The 18,084-nt window shown below is 39.0% G+C and overlaps 1 protein-coding gene and 1 long non-coding RNA gene across 2 annotated transcripts in view; one reads left to right on the top strand and one right to left on the bottom strand.

The window, feature by feature from the left end:
• Window positions 1–18,084, top strand: part of CPA6 (carboxypeptidase A6) — an 85,919-nt gene that overhangs the window by 10,848 nt on the left and 56,987 nt on the right. The window lies entirely within an intron of this gene.
• Window positions 17,098–18,084, bottom strand: part of LOC149918633 (uncharacterized) — a 41,156-nt gene continuing 40,169 nt past the window's right edge. The window contains exon 3 of the long non-coding RNA XR_016465202.1: window positions 17,098–17,421. This is a non-coding gene — a long non-coding RNA (uncharacterized LOC149918633). The remainder of the gene's footprint in view (window positions 17,422–18,084) is intronic.

The raw sequence follows: 18,084 nt of genomic DNA, 5'->3' as shown, positions 1-18,084 counted from the left end.
GTGGAATCATGGGCAAAAAGAGACAAGGGACCAGAAAACTTGATATTTTACTTCTGTTGAATGAAATCGAGAAGTGAGGAGACCTACAGCCAGAACTATCCTACCAATTTGCAGGAGAGTGCCGTGAAACAGCTCTGAGTGAAGAATTACAGAGGACAACTAATCCACACCGTGCTCTATGAAATCTGATCTTTCCATGTTGTTTTTCTTTAATCCGGAGTTCATTATCTCTGCTGAAAAAAAATGCTGGTGGGCTTTTTTGTGTGGCAACTGTAGCAGGGGTGGTCTTTGAATTAGAAGGAGTTTGCTCACAGAGCCTGCAGCAAGTCATGCCAGTTAAGGGGCAGCAGGCTTCACAGCTATACTTGGGAGAAGAGCAAATGGTACAAAGAGCATCCTCTCGTATGCAACAGCTCAGTGAAAACTAGGAGGTATGAGTAAAGAGAAGCCTAATCTTTAGCAGTATATATTGTGACGCGAGATTACCTGAGGGTAATCAACATTTTAAAGGTTTATTGTAGTTGTAGAGGATCTAACAGATTTCAGTTGTGTTGTTAAAGCTAATTAAATGCAATCATAACGATGGAGCAGCTAATAGCTGGGTAATAAAATGCTAAATAATCATTCTATTAAAATACATAAACAACACACACACACAAGGACTTTGTGCAAGAAGAAAACACAGAAATCTCACCTAGGAGGACCAGGTTCAAAGCGGCCAATGGAAAACATAATTATCAGGGTGTATTTGGCAACCAACAGTCCATCTGCCCCACTGGAAAATATTACGTTTTCAGAAGAAAAAAACAACACAAACCTCAGGCAAACAAAGAAGGATTTCTTAAATTAGTCATTGTATAAAGAACATTGCTTCTTACAAGAATAAATAAATGGGTGAGTTTAAGGTAATATTTTTAAAGTTATCAAATTACACACCCAGTATTTATTTTTACACTCCGTGGCTATAAAATACCAGATGTCGTACCATGAAGTAATGATAGAGGAAGGCTGGAATCCATTGAGGAACAGTCAGATGCTAGCTCTTAGCAGTGAAATCTTACTCATAAAGCAAGTCTGCTTCAAACGTAAGAACACCAACCATGCTTCACTGCTTTCAAGACTTGTGTTCCCATAGGCTGTGGGGTTTTGTTGTCTTAAACTTGGTTATTATTCACGTGATGCAGGGAAGGGGGAGTGTAAAAGCATGTGTGATGGAAGAAAAAAATGTCAGGAGTTGTCTTATCTTATGGTAGGGACTAGCTAAAGGAAACATTGCCTGTTGGATGCATGTCTTGATGTATGTGTTAGGTCACTCCACTATCTACTTTACAAAAGAAAAATGGTGATACAATAAAAAGGCGTATACTTCATTTCAGAAGGAAAACACAAAATTCTGATATAAACGCGAAGTATTGCCTCATGTGTTGTACTCTTTCTTGCATAGTGTAAGCTTTTGGAAGCTTATCCATAGCATGTAGCATACAACTCCATTTCCCATGAAAACTTATGTGAGGATAGTTGGGGGCAAAAGTATAACAAGGCAAACATACAAGAAGAAAGAAGCTGCAGAAAAATAGAGCCAACAATTTCATAGTTTTATACAGTTCTGTATTTGCGTGGTGTTACTTCATACAACACATCAGGGCTAGATCAGTTTGCACATATGTTCCACATCACAGCTTTATACAGTGAAATAATTCTGAATGGAAATTAATTCATTTCACGAATTTATCTCAGTATACAAAGTAAAAAAAAGCGACACAAATTGTAAATGTATATTCACATGAAAGCACAGAATGTGATTTTAGCTGGATTTTTTCTTTTAATTACTAACAGCAAAACTAAACACAGCTGTGTATCTAGATTCTAATGTTAGTGTTTGGTGGGCATACACTGTCTGTGTTTATTTCACCCCCCCAAAATAGTTTAGTTTATATTTTGCTAAATCCTACTCCTCTGGGCATAACACAGCAGCCCTCCTTTGTCCTCTTCTAGGACAGAATACTGAGGCTAGTGTTCAGTATTCATCACAAGTTCTAAAATGTTCTTAGTACGTTATGGTTCTTCATGCAAAATTTCATCTCAACTTTATTGTGCATTTCAGTCAAATCGAGCTAAATCCTATTTTGTCATGTTCACAAGAAAAAAAAAACCTCAACAGAATTACATAGACCAGCAGAATCTTTCCCTCTTTCCTTCTTCTCTCTCTGGTATTTCAGATGGGGAACATTAGAGTCTCGCTTTGATAGATTTGCTGGGTGTTACAGCAGCAGAAGCAGACTTCAGTGAAAATGCTGCTTGAGGAACAAATCTTGGCAAGTAACAGCTCCCTGATGGATATAGCATTTGGCATCAAATGCTATTCACATGATATTGAATGTTATTTCACAGAAGGCCTATACACTGAGTTTCTCAGTTGTCATTTTCAAAGGACCTTTCCTTTTGCTGGCTGTGCAGGTGCCGAGATGCGATTACACCCTGCTGTGTTAAAGCCAGCTCCTCTCCCTCCTACCTGTCTCTGTTCTTATTCCCCTTCCTTTACTTCACTGTTCTCATACATCGTTGCAAACGGCCTGCAGAACAGCTTTTGGCAGGGACTGGCATTTCACCACATGCTGGTTCAGCAGGTAACTCCAGGTCTCAGCGGTTTTGTGTTTCCTGTCTAATCAAGTAGCAGTAGTTTCAGCTCTAACACAGCTCTTTTGGACAGTGGATCCAGCCAGGATGATAAATAGCATCATACTGACGCAAGTAAACTTAACAAACTTTTCTTATTATGAATGCTTTCAATTTTCTGTTCGACAGAAGGCAACAAGCACTGCACAAAATTGCTTGTAAGCGTGGAGTTTAAGCAGCTAGCAATTTTCCTTAGCATTTCATTATTTTTTTGTGAATTATAATAGCAAGAAAGAACCTCAAATGCATTTATGAAATTAACTGATACTTACCATTAAGTACCAGCAGATAAAGCTCTATTTCTTGAGGTGCTGAATTGCAGTGAGCAAGGCTGAGTAGTTGTGTGAGTGCAAGACTCTCCTGACACCATCAGAACTGAATATACTTTTCTCCTGTTTTCTTTGGATGCTCTTGCTTGTTTGTTTTTAGTAAGTTTCTGAGAGTTTAAATTTGTGATCAATTAAGAGGGAAGTAAGCAGGAAGTCGTAAGTAGTAGGTCTAAAAAGACACTATCCATCCCACTCCATTTCAGTCTGAGGTAACTCATATCTTAAATTAAGTTGATAGCAGTGTCCTTTCTCATTAAAAATTGTGTGTTTTTATACGTTCACACACATTTATGCATAAAATTTCTGAAATGGGGAAGGTATTAACTATACCTTCAAACCTGTTAGGTCAAAGCGACATGCACAAAGGTAACCATCTTTCATACAGAAACTATAAACAGCATGATGTCATTCAGTAAGGTAGACTAAACAATCCATCTTTGCTAGATAAAAACTATAAAATCTTTAGAAACGTTTACTGTATCAGGTATCTGATGAAAATTACAGTAATAAATCTGAGCTGATTTAGAAACTGTACAGCCCTGCAGAGAAGGACCTGGGGGTCTTGATGGATGAAAAGCTCAATGTGAGCCAGCAGTGTGCTCTTGCAGCTTGAAAAGCAAGTTGTATCCTGGGCTCCCTCAGAAGAAGGGTGGCCAGCAGGGACAGGGAGGTGATTGTCCCCCTCTGCTCTTGTGAGGCCCCATCCAGAGTACTGTGTCCAGGTCTGGAGCCCCCAGTACAAGAAAGACAGGGAGCTGTTGGAGAGGGTCCAGAGGAGGGCCACAAAGATGATCAGGGGACTGGAGAACCTCCCCTATGAAGAAAGGCTGAGGGAGAAAAGCCCGGAGAAAAGAAGGCTGCGGGGTGACCTCATTGCAGCCTTTCAGTACCTAAAGGGAGCCTACAAACAGGAGGGGATTCAACTCTTTGAAAGGCTAGATAACTGCAGGACAAGGGGAAATGGTTTTAAGTTGAGGGAGGGAAGATTTAGGTTAGATATCAGGGGACATTCTTTACAGAGAGAATGGTGAGGCTGGAACAGGCTGCCCAGAGAGGTTGTGGATGCCCCGTCCCTGGAGGTGTTCAAGGCCAGATTGGATGGGGCCCTGGGCAGCCTGGTCTAGTATTAAATGTGGAGGTTGGTGTCACTGCATGTGGCAGGGGAGTTGGAGAGTCATGATCCTTGAGGTCCCTTCCAACCCTGGCCATTCTGTGATTCTGTGATGCTCCCAGGACAATTGCAAAATGCCCTAGGCATCTGCTGTCTGCCCACTGCTGTGCAGAATGTTTGCACCATGCTTCATAAGTTTAATTTTGGCTACATGGAGTATTTTTTTCTATGAACACAGCAGTGAACTATCTAAATAAAATGAATGATGTAAAATCTCAGATGGAGAGTTTGGTATTTCAGTAGCAGTGCAGGACTTAACACTTAAGGAAGATAACACTAATTCTTAAGGAAGAACATTTGTTTGGGGTGGTTGGTTTTGGTTTGGGTAAACTAGATGCCAGATTGATGTTTAACAAATAATCAGTGCAGCAAATGTTCTTCAGCATTCAATAAACAAATGTAAAGGCATGTCTCAGGAAATCATCTGTAAGCTGTCAGAGTAATGCTGGTAACATCTGATTGTTACCAGAGATGCCACGGGACTCCAGCATCAAGATTTGTACTTGATGGCTTAATGAGATACGTTACACTTTGTCAGTGGGGTGAGCCTTCCAAGCAGCCCTTCACCATCTTCTGTGCCTTTTCCAGAAAGAGGAGCCAAATGTTTTATCACATCACATTTGGAGTGGATATTCCAAGCCAACCACAAAAACAAGAACTGAATTTGAGCTGCAAAGACAAGAATTGCTGCTTTGCCAGTTAGAATTTTAGGAGGATAGCCAAGGTGCTGCAGAACAGTTTTGATGGAGTTACAGTAATAAAACTAGGTCCTAGCCAAAAATGAATGTTTCTTAATTTGAAGGAAAAGTGATTAGCAGTCAAGTAGGTGACATTTTCACAAATTTCAGTTCAGAGCATTAAGCCTTGCTTTACCTGGGTGAAAACAAAAACCTTACCATCTAATAAAACTCTGGGATTTTTTGTTTATGAGAGCTAATGAAAAATAGATTGCATTTCTTTTCTTGGTAATAGAAAGGACTCCCAAACCATAGTACATTCATTCTCTACTCAAATAAAAGTTTCAAGTAAAACTTTTCTTCAAGCATATAATTTGGTTGTTGCTGTTGATGAAATGCCACTGCCACCTTACTTTTTGATTCTTGATTTACCTATTGGGTTGCTCGGGAAAGAATCAGCCATAAAATCAGATTAAGAAAACTGTGTAAGTCTGGGGTAGCCTGGCTCAGCAAGTTCAGCTTTTGGATAGACGACAGTAAGCAAGCTGTTTTTTCAAAAAATTAAAAAGTTCTTCAAAGTGAAGGAAGCTGTAATGCATTCCCCAACCATACTCCACATTTCTACACAAATATTTATATTATCTATCCATAAACTGACTTTATCAAATTAAATTAAAACCTCCGTATTCTGTCTTACAAACATTTATCCATAAATTAGGTTATATTGGTATCAGATTCTGAGCCCATGGAAGTCCAAAGTACTACTTGAAGTAATAAGATGAACTATTTAAAAGGATATTTTTTCCTCTTAAGTTGGTAAGAAAGATTTTCCAACTTTTGTTTAAATAAAAAATAATAAAAGAGCTCTTAGATATGCCAGTGACCACAGTACCTCACATTGGATTATGAACATTTTATGCTGCCCTTTTGGGATATCAATTACAGGGCCCATAAGCAAAGTTAGTAAAAGGACTCTTCCAGGCATGAGACATCTGGTTCTCTGGAAGCCTACACAGACGTTTATATTGCCAGCTTTAAATTAGGCCTTTGAATTTGCCACATGCTTTAGCTGGTGATGGGCTGTCTGGACTGCCATGTGTTCCTGGTTGTGGTAGCATTAACATTTAATGTGTAGGTTTATTCCTCTCTATTCTCTCACTTGGGACGACCTCCACAAAGGTAGAACTTCATGATCAGTCGTAATATTTAGAGCTTAGAGCATTGCTCTTCTAAGCCTCCAAGTGTACACTTTTCATTGCTCTTCTAAGGGCTGGTACAAATTTACAGTGTGACAAGAATTATGATCCTGAATATTCCTGGGCATCACCCAAAGCTCTTACACATGCAGACATTCAAAAGAAATAATTACATTTCCCATCTGTACAAAACCATCATCCACTGACTGGTCAGAAACTTGACAGTCACTTACTTTACTAAATTGAATCTGAACTTCATATACTTGTTTTTAGTTTGATGTTGACCTTGAATACGGAATTTTGTTACTGGAGGAATTCATCTGGGGGAATTCTGTTTGCCAGTGATAAAAATGAGGTCTAGGATCAGACTGGGAATGTCATCTGAAATACAGATTGTAAATAGCCCTTTTTACATGTATCTTGATTTAAGGTATTCTGCAAAGAAGCTCCTTATTGCTTTAGTAGTAAGTGAAAGACTTACTTAATAAGTTTTTAAGGAGGAAAATAATTCTCATGTTATTTCTTGGATGTTAAACCCTAACAAAAAGCATAAAACTGCAAAGAAGTTACTTTCCAACTGAAGTGAGCTAGGGAATAGAGGGATCAAGATAGTTCAGTCTTCATCCATTCCTACTGTGTGTGTGTTTCAGCATCCTAGTATTTCTGCCCCTACCTCTGACACTTTGGGCATGTATAAAACATAGCTGCTCTGTTGAATGCTCAAGTGCATTCTATTGTGAGGCCTTCAGGACCCATGGAGCAAAACTATTCATATTGATCTTCAGAATTACTGCTTTTTTTTTTCTGCTTAGATGGAAATCGGGTCTCCTTTGTGAACCTATGTGCTCAAAACTAGTAGATAAATAGAAAGCCTGCTACTTTTATTTTCCTTTGCTCATGAGTTTTTTAAACTTCCCTCAGACTGCAGAGACTGGAGTCAGCACTTAGGAAGAGCAGAAAGCAGCAGGGCAGGAGATTGCAGTCGGTTCTGTCTCTGGCCCTGGGCACTGTTCATCACAGGTGTCACTGACTTCTCTTGTCACCCAGGAGATGATTCAGTGCCAATTTGTTACGCTGAGTGACAGTCCATTGTTTTCATACAAACACCTTCTAACTTTTATAGGCTGAAGTTGGTTGATGTCAGAATAAAAAACCTTCCCTCTTCATGCCAGTCCCTTTGTCTGTTAGTGCCTTCGTGTCTAAATTTCCATTTCCTTCTTCTTCAACTCTGTTTCTGCTGAGGCCAGTCCCCTGCCTCTAACTTCTGCAGTTCTCTCACTGCTCCTGTGATAACGATGCTTTCACTCCTCTTCCAATTTAGTGTTCATTTAGAAAGCATTGCTGCACACAATCCTTAGACCAGTGGTGGGCTACATGGATTGAATCTTTCCCAAACTAATATAAAAAAAATTGTACTCTTCAATTTCTATGTATGATATTAACCTGGTTTTAAAATAATTAAAATAGTTTAATCTATAATATTGGTATAAAAAGGAAGGGGAATAAAACAGGTCCCACGGAAACAGAATTTCCCTTAATTTCATTGTAAACAACAGTGGAACGAGGGAAGTCAGCAGCTACTCAGCTCTTTAGATACCCAAAGGCAAGGTTTAAGTGTTGTTCATTAAGTGTGAAAGGAGTAAGGAGACGTACAGCTTCAGGAATCCAAACTGACAGCGAGGTTAATGGCAAGCGAGCAACCACCATGCTCTGCTCTTTAAAACAGGCACGGATCTGGTGCATTTCTGTAATATACTGTACTTATCTGGTACAGGATCATGTGATAGAATGGTCATTTAGAAGAGTAATAACACCACACCAGTAATGGCACTCAGTGCTGCTGCAAACTCTATCAACCTCCAGCAGATTAACAGGCTCCCTGTGGACAAATAGCACCCAATAATCATCTACCTAGGGAATTAGGCATCTGCTCACTTTATCTGCTGAACTGACAGCCTCTGCGTTACACAGTTCATTCTCCTGACAATTGACCTTCAGAATAAATGTGAAATGCAAACCTTGAAGCATATAAAGAGCCTCTAAAATCTATCAAATCACTTTATAAAATCTATCACTTTTGGCTCAGCCAGAGCACTTCCTAATTTAAGGCTGACGTTAACGTGTTACACAGAAATAACTAAACATGAATACTGAAGAGGAAAGAAGCCATAAGCATCAGAATCAGCAGTTAAACTTTTAAAGCACTTAATTTTGAAATTGAGGCTAACGGCATGAGATTCTAAAATCTGTAAGAACAGAATTTATGTTTTTGCAAAAGACCTTTAGAAAGCCACACTAATGCATAGCTAGATCATTACAGTATTTTATGGAGAAGTTTATAAAAGAAGTGCTTCAGATTCATTGGCACTTGCTTAAAATTGTAGTATTTCACAGAATGTGGAATTGAAAAAGCTTATTTAACACATTTAAGCATGTAGCCACTTCAATAGCACTGATCTCAACACTTGTGTAACACAGTGCCCCTGCAGACAGAAAGCATCTGTCAAGTAGGCCTGGTAAAAACAAAGGTCTCTGCCTTTTTGGATTTTGAAATTGGCATTCAATTGATTAGAAATTCCTGAGAGAGTTTTTCCATGCTTTCACTGACTCTAAAGAAAAAAAAAAAAAGACACAGCACGTAAGTATTAAAAGTATATGTACCTTCTGGAAGCTAAATGAATTGACTTATTTTTTTGGAAATACATTTACTGAGTAGTTAATGACAAATTAGGAGTTACCTCAGTTATGACAGAAGTCTGAAGAGGAAACCACTCACCAGAAAAAAGAAGACTTGTAGCTAAAATGCTATTGACGTGAGTTTGGGTGAACAAAAGATTTCCACAAGCACTTGTGTAGGTTATGCACCCACACCATCATAAGGAGCTGTTCTGCAGGAAAGGAAATGTTCCCAATTGTTATACTACAATTGCTAAGTTTAAAGTAAGACATCTGGTTAAGTTTAAACCAAAGCAAGCACCTATGATAAATATAGCACACTGGGTCAAAATAACCATGCCTTTAGGTTTATACATTATAAGTTTAACCATTCCTATATGTCTGTACTAGAAAGCAGTGCTATGTAAGCGTGCTTATGGGAGTGAATCAGCTGGTGCTGAGGACCAGGTATTTGACTTAAATGCATTTGGCAAGGTTTTGCTTTGGTCTGGCTAACTTGGCCCCTTGTGGCTGGGGCACACTGCATGCACTCTAACTGCATCTCTCAGTTCATGTTAAGCCCAGGTCACGCACCCTGAGACTGGTCCGTAGAGTGATCTGCACCCTGAGGCTGCTTGACAACGTGACCCATGTGTTGGTGAGCTGGGACACTCAGGTTCACGTCAGGAGTGCACTTCTCATCTGAATTGAAAGGTTTATGTATCTTCTGTCCCTCTGCCAGCGTACATGCTTAAAGAATAAGCACTGCAGCTGCTAAATAGCATGCCTGCAGTGAAGATTTTTTTCCTAATCTCCATTGTTTATCATTGATAGAGAGACTGAAATCTCTGAAATGTCTTGGGGGAAGATACGAAATGGCTGTATTTGTGATTAGATTTTTTTTTTTTTTTTGTAATTTGTGGGTATAATGGGTAATAGCTTCTGTCCAGAGTGATCCACGGTTCCTTTCTTTGTACTTTTTCTAAAAGCCTTACTCAGCCCCTGGCTCTCCTTTTTCAGAAGAATATTTTCCCATTGTAATCAGATTTTATTGCCTAAAAGAGAAGCCACTGCCTTAAAGGAACACAGCCAAAGTGCCTGCTCTGTACCAGCAATGCATTTGAACTACAAATTTTTTCCTCTTTGGCTTTTGGCCCAGTCATGATAACTACAGAAGCAATGTTAGCTAATATAAAACACTGCCATAGTCCATTTCTTTGTTGGGATCTGTGTGCTGAAGGATGTTATGTCAGTAATAGCCACATCACCTCAAATCACTGTCCTCAGAGATCTGAAATGAGCTGGCTGACTTCGTACTGGAGAAGTTCAGGATCATTCATTCAGTTTCTTCTGCTAGTTGATCAAAGCAAACAGTAGTGAACAATATTTGTCTTTCTGTAAAGAAGATGTGGGTGAAGCAAAATATTTACTTGTGTGTACCTGAGTGACACTTCTAGAGGACTTTGGAGAAATGCCCCATCAGCCATAGTTTGATCCCCTGGAGCAGGGGGATCTGAGTGCTCCCTTTAGGTCTGGATCTGTGACCACCTCGTGGCACAGCTCACTGGGCAGTGCCTTGCTGGGTCCTGCTGGTAGGGCAGTGAGGTACCACTGTAGGTAAGTGCACAAGGCAAGATTCAGTCCCGTCGATGATCTCTATATACACACCATACCCAACTCAAAAATAACAAAAATAATAAAGCATGAACTTCTAGTGTTATTTTTTTTTTCCCCTTGAATTCACTTCAGAAGTTGTGTTTGTATCCCTCCTTTATGGAAACCAAAGCATCAGTAACAAGAAATAGAAATTCTCCTCTAACAAAAGTGATTAATATCAAGCTTTCACTTCTGAAGTTTCTAAAAATTGAGTCATATTAACATGAGTGGGCTTAAGAAATGTCAGGCATGTTCCAACAGCCCCAGAGAGTGACTGAGGTTGGGCTGAGGATCTAAGAGAAGACACAGACTTGTCTGCGGCTGGCAGCTTCCCATGTAGTAAACTGAGCACAACTGCTCACAGCTTCTTGCTTGAGGGTAGAGGAAAAACCTCCCATTATACACCACACGCTATTTTCCACATTACTTCAGTTTTATGGTTTATTGAAAAAGCAGTCAAACAGATTCTGTGACAGCAATTCAAAGTGCTTCAGCATCTCCGCGCTGCTCCTGTGCAGCTGATGTTCAGGACCAAGTGGCCAGCTGGCTGCAGGCAGCTGTAGGCAGTCTGCTAGGCCCAGGCTAGAAGAGTGGTCCCATATACAGAGTTCTCCATGAGGTGTTTTGATAGAAATAATCATATTTTGGCTGACATTCAGAGAATCTCAAAGTCTGGATGTGGGCCTGGGCACTCTGTTCTGGGTGTCCCTGCTGGAGCAAAGGTTGGGCAAAGAGGACCCAGAGGGTCTTACTGACCCCAACAAGTGTGCATATTATATTGTGTGGGACTTACTGAAGCACATCAAGAGGTATTTAAGGAAATTAAAGTACTTATGTTACTCAGGAAAGGAAAAGGGAAGTGTCCTGCTGTAGGCACCATGACTGAACAGCTGCTGGCATCAGGAAAGTGGCTCTGGCAGGGTGAGTCTGCTTAGTGTAGCCCATCAGCAGCAGAACTGGGCCGTCTCACTGGATCCATAGCATCCGTGGATCAATTAGTATTTTTTCATAGAATCACAGAATCGTTAAGGTTGGAAAAGACCACTAAGTTCATCAATTCCAACCACCAACCCATCCCCACCATACCCACTAAAAGCAACGTCCCTGAGTGCCACATCCACATGTTTCTTGAGCAACTCCAAGGACACTGACTCCACCACCTCCCTAGGCCAACCTTTTTGTGTATTCAGTAATTCATTATGTGTTTCCTAATGTTCAAAACTGTAATTCTTCAGCTAAAACACTAACTCAGAGCTTTCTTTTTGCAAAAAATCATTTTTCATTGCTTTTCTCTTTTCTTTCACATCTTTCAGCAGTCCCTTCTTGTTATGCAGGAGCTGCCTTAGCCTCTACCTGACATCATTTTGGTGTGTTTTAATTTTGCTGCCTCCTTGCATTAATCATCTTCATTGTGCACTGTTATCCTGAGGGGTGTTAAAAAGAAATCTAGCTTCATACAATTATTTAAAATATGTATTTAGCATTTATTAATTTTAATATTGATACTAATACGGGTGCTATTTCGAATATCTTTAGTATTGATAAGATTTTATAACATCATAATTGTAATTTCTTTTAAGATATCATAAAAAACAGAAGGTCTAGCTTGCTTGTGTCGTTTATTCTTCTGATCAGCTTGTAATGCTTTGACTTTACCTCGAAAAAGATTTAGCAGACACTAGGTAGGCTTTTCAACATTTTCACAAGATCAGCATGCTCAGTGTGCTAAATGAGCTCAATGTGAACAATGAGGAGGTCTAATAGTAGAGTTTTTTTTTACTCTGGCAAATGGGCAGATCCAAGCAGCTTTATTGCAGCACACACTGCAAGCAGTTTATGCCTGTATTAACAAACCCTATAAAAGACATAATTGCCATGTTAAGCACAGTTATGTGGCTCTGTTAGGAACACGGTACAAAGTGGTTTGTACCCTTTCCCAACATTCATAGTGTACTGCACCATTGTTCTCTAATCTTGCCACAGCTTCTTTTATGAGAAGTCAGGAGAATATGATTCCTTATTTCTTGCTGACTGAGTAGTCATCATTCCCAATCCCAGAGCCCCTTTATGCTATGGAGGAAGAGAAGTTTCAAACTGAAACTTGAAAATCGTACATAAAACCTGCTGCAGTTGGGACACTGCTGTGATGTGATAAACTCAGGTTTGAGTCATTTCATTTGTTGTCCATGCATGATGGGAAAGTTTCTGGTTTTTCATCATTAACTGCTTAGCCAAAATCTTCATCATTTTCAAATGGGGTTTCATGTGTGCTCTGTTATTCCAGCATGCTCAGTGATCCTCCTGGTACCACAGGGACAACCTCTTGGTTGAGCAGCTTCATTGTGCATTCCATCTCACTCACCCTACAGTCAGGACGTTTTTCAGAAAAAGCCAACAGGAATGCTATCAAAATTGAAAACGTTTCTACGGGGGCTGTAATGCAGACAGATTTATTTGCCCATGCAAGGTAGATATATTTTAAATGAGTACCCATAATGGATTTACAAATTGCGGGGCAATAAACATCCTGCAGTAAACATTCTGCACTAACATCTGCACATCACAGATGTCAGCAGACACTAAAACTCAAGACCAGATTTTGATTTTATGAAAGCCACCCTAATTCCAATGACTTGAATACAAGTATTAACTTAAACGATAAAAGCTGGTCCTAAGTTTGTATAAGATATTTTAATGTTTAAATATGCAGTATAGATCTTTCACATTATAGTCACAAACACAGATTGCCAAGTTGAATCAGCTTCACAACACAGCCATAATATATGGATTGCATTCATTCCTTGGTGCTGAATTTAACCTCACTTTGGTTAGGAAAATGACCTCACCAAGATCTGTCAATTGATAATTGCCTGATAATCTTTATTTATTGGTCATATTTTAAAAATATCCAAATGTATATATATAAATATACCTTGTGCTTCTGAGGAATAGCAGTAAAAACCATTCTCAGCTGATTCAAGAAAATGTATCAGTTAGGTTAGGGTGAAAAACTCAAAATAAAATGCCCAGAGCAATCATTTTCCTGGAATCATAAAACAGGATGTTTGGTTTCCTTAAAGGCAGTGAAACAGATAGCCTTAAGATAAAGCTGCCAGAGGAAGAGAATGTAAAATATCTTAATTAGGTTATGTTCTACAGTGTATGGGTACTTCTGCAAATATTTCTTTCACTGTGTAGGTGACAGAATGTGGACTTCCAGAGAGTAGTTGAGATCTTTAGTAGTCTGAATAGTCTTGAGATGCCCATCAGTCACTATGGACTATAGAGGGTAGGGTTGCTTAGCATAGCGTGGAGTGGATGTGAGTCCCTTGCAAAGAGATGTTCAGAAAGTGCTGTGTGAAGATACTTACCTAACAGCAGTCTTTTCTACAAAGTATGCAGCAATTGAGAACATTTTTGTGGCAGGTCTATTCATGAAGTCATTCCAGTAGAAAGGGGCAAGATTTTCTTAGATACCTGCAGAGATCATCTCTCATATGTATTCGGATTATCACAATATAATAGAATGATTCTTTCCATCGACAGGACTGCTATCATTTGCAGGAGTGTATCAGTACTCCTTAGGGAAGCCCTGCAGAGTTGGCCTCATTTTCATTGGACTGAAATTACAGTAGGCACAGTTAAACTGAGCATTATTATCTTAACCACAGCCAGTCTTATCAGTTTTTTTGCTAAGGAAATCTTGTTATGGCATCATTTTAGATCAGGGTATCCACAAACTTAGAGGCACAGAACTTTCTATAGGATTCTAAGTCATCCAACCCAAACAGCTATTTATACAATGAAGAAGTCCTGAGGTTTTACCTCCATAATTATGCAGCATATGTCTACAGTAGTCCCTTAAGTCAAAAGTGATTTTGTAGAGAGCTGACACAGCATTAATCTAGTGGAGAAAAATTATTTCTCAAGCAGTTTATGACAATGGCAAAGTATAATTGCTCTAATGGTTGTGCAGCTGCCTTACATAAACTGTCTTCAGAGAATAAATAAGATGATTGCCACTAAAATATTTATTTCCTTCTCCAAGCCAACTTTGTTTTTTGAAAAGTCTTCTGAATTTTATGGGTTGTTTTTTTGTTATTGTTTTTGTTGTTGTTGTTCATTTTCTTCAATACAATTGGTTGTGTTTCTCAGTGATACAATAGCAGATCAGCTTTGTGTAAGATAGTAAGGACTGGTTTGTGCCATGAGGAAAAAAAAAAAAAAGAATTAGTTTTAGGAAATCAAGATCAAAGGAGAATCAGATTGTATATATGCATATCGAGACTAAGTTCAAAGATATGGACCCATAAAATTATGCATCACTATCTTGTTTATATGTGTGGCAGTGCTATATACTTCCTTCCCATTCATTCCCTGCTGTCAAGTGAAGCTGCAAACTTGCAAACCACTATAAACACATTTAAATTTAGCATCCTGAAATCATTTTTATCAAGATACAAAATTAAGCATGTGCAAAATCTGTATTACAACTTTCTTACAGCTTAAGAATGTCTTAGATGCCAACACAAGGCATCTAACAAGAAAATACTGAATGCATGGTTCTGAGATATAGCTGCAGTCATCACCACTATGTTGGTTCTTCTTTCATTTTTTGGATGCTTGGCCAGGAAGCCTCTCTGCTGTAATTGTTCCCTACTTGCTTATCAGGTCTGTTTGGGGTTTTAAGCTTTCATTTCTGACACTGAAAAATAAAATGCACTGCATCCATTTGAATGAACAACAGAATGTATGGCCCCACTTCACAAGCAAATGGCAAGAACAAACACCAGTCCTATGCTGCATGGGCAGTTCTGAGAATCTTCATACAAGGTCAGAACTTAAATTCATGCATAAAAAATGCATGAGAAAGATGAAATGTAGTATGTTGATGGGACAGACAAATGCAAAGGCATTCAGAATTTTAGGAATCTTGGGAATCTTGGGAAGCCTTTATGGAGGGACCTCTTTTCCAGCAAAATAAGCTTGGTTGCCTTCCACATCCCAGCTTCGAAGTACAGATGACCTCAGAATTTCCAAGTGTACATGTGTATTGCCCTTAGTGATACTTAATTTCCTTTTAAAAGGCACACACAAAAAAACACCACCACCTTTTTTCATCTCCTAAAAAAACCCTATGCATTCAAATGGAGATTATCAATGCAAAGGCATTTCTGCCTGGCTACTGTTTCAGAGCTTGTAAAATACTTTTCAGCTGCTGTTGGTTGGGTATTTATAATTCTCAGATGTAAGCAAATACCTCTTGCTTGTTCAGATCCTGAAAGCAATTGGGTGTACGGTTAACAAATGTGTAAGGTGACACATTTACATTGAGGTCCTAAATTTGTTGTCACTGAAATGCTAACATATATTTTCTATCTTCATTTTTATCTACCATATTTGTGTCTTTAATACAGCACACTTGAGACAAGTGCTGCAAGCATCCCTTTGAGCAGCTGCAGGCTTGTGAGCATTGGGTGAGGAAGGGGTGACAGCATCATCTTTGCAGAGAGCCACTGCCTCCCTTTGTGCAAGTTTCATGTCACTCCCACTGTTTGAGAAGCAAATGGGATAAAATATGAAAGGATGTTAAAAACGGCTCAGGCAATAAGTTAAAAGGCCTTAATCTAGCTCAAATATATTGATAATGAAAAAGACAATACACATCCATAAAGCTGTGTGCAGCAGCTGGATAAGTGTTTTCTGATTTGTGTGCTAAAAATGATCCACTATTGAGGGTTTCTAAACCTTGCCTATAAATACCCCACCATGCAAAAGCTGTCCTCAAGAGAGGAAATGCCATGAGTCATGAAGTTTATCTTTGTAGTGCTGCATTTAACTCCGAAATGTGGTTTTGAACTCTCAGAGTAAAAAAAAAAATAAATCTGATATTTATCTTTAAATTATACAAACATTAAAAATCTATTATAATTAAATAACACTTCCTTCTGCACACACTTGCATACTTAATTTGCCATTACAAATTACATATGTAATTGAATTGGTTTCAGTCAGTGGAAAGGTGGTTCAGTAAACACACTGCGACTTGAAGTATACATGGTTACAGAATTGGAGCCACACTTTTCAGAGTATAATTCCTTAAAATTCTAGCTTTCTGTCATACAGAATCATAGAACTACCAAAGTTGGAAGAGATCTCCAAGATCACCCAGACCAACCATCCACCTACCGCCAATATTTCCCTACTAAACCGTGTCCCTTCGTAAAACATTTAAGCTTTTCTTTAACACCTCTGGGGCTGGAGACTCCACCACCTCCCTGGGCAGCCCATTCCAGTGCCTGATCACACTTTTGGAAAAGAAATTTTTCCTAATACCCAACCAGAGCCTATCCTGGCACAACTTAAGTCTGTTCTCTCTTGTTCTATTGCTTGTTATGTGGGAGAAGAGGCCAGGAGGCCTATCCCCACCTCACCACAACCTCCTTTCAGGCAATTGTAGAGAGCTGTAAGGTCACCCTTGAGACCCACTTCTCCAGACTGAACAATCCCAGTTCCCTCAGCTGCTCTTCATAAGACTTGTGCTCCAAACCCCTCACCAGCTTTGACATGGATGAATAGAGCCAAAGTTTTTCATGGAAATTACTTCTTTCACCTCTTGTCTCACACATTTGGTTTCCATGGTCATTGAAAATGTAATTAATATATATTTATTAATATAGTTTTATATTTATTTTTACTTCTATTTTTATTTTTATTTTTATTTAAATAAACCCTATTACATAATTAAACTTCAATAAAGGTTTCCAGGTATTTTCAAAATATTTTATACCACACGACATGGCAATGCAAAATAAAAAGCAGATTTGGTAGGATTTGGGTTCCCCCGCAGTCGAGGTCTCTTCAGTGCACCTGTAGGCTCCCACTGGCAACAGTGTGAACCCCTTCACAGACACTGTTCCACCCCAACCTGAGTGTGCAAACTTCCTAACGATCTCTCCCAGTTCCCCTTTCAGAGGTGCTTCACTTGAGCACAAAGCTTTTCCATCTCAGGTCATCACCTTCTTCCAGGAGCCGTGTTTCTGTGGGGATGAGAGCCTTCCCTGTGAGACAAGAATTTAGCAATTAACATCATGTGTAATTGCTCTTGGGCTCAGTGCTTGCAGATTTATAAATTCTTCTTCATAATAGCGTACTGAATTAATCAACAATTCAACATCCAAGTCTCTATTACCTTTTTCAGAAATGAGAAATAACTGATTGCCCTGTCATGGGGAAGGTTTGCTCCTCATTTCTTTGTTAGCCTAGTGTCAACACCTAGACAAAATGAAGAGATAACTACCTTGAAATTAATGGAATTATATCATCCTACTGCAATAACACCACCAAAAAGAGAAGTAGACTTGGGCTTTTCATTAGTAAATTTGGTATATTCACCAGTTTTGCAACATATAGATCCTGTTCTCCTGTGGATCTGAAAATATTCATGTCCTGTTTGCACTGTTTGTATGGTGATATTAAATTTGTGCTTTGCATGAATTAAAACAGAGTAACTCAGTGGAAGCAAATTAGGCAGTAAGACATGACAGAATAGTTTGGGAAAACTTATCATGCTACAGGCATCTTGATGCAACAGTATTTCATGCCATAACATTTTTCTTTCAATCCATAAATATTTTCATCCATCTTGCTGCAACTTGAATAAATGAATAAATGCATAGAAAACACTAATGATAAGTCTTAAATTAAAACTAAGCTCACCATCT

The sequence above is a fragment of the Phasianus colchicus genome, chromosome 3 (assembly GCF_987193195.1).
Source record: "Phasianus colchicus chromosome 3, bPhaCol1.hap1.1, whole genome shotgun sequence".
NCBI lineage: Eukaryota > Metazoa > Chordata > Aves > Galliformes > Phasianidae > Phasianus > Phasianus colchicus.
Note: the sequence above shows the minus strand (reverse complement) of the source record. Positions and strands in the feature narration are given on the sequence as shown.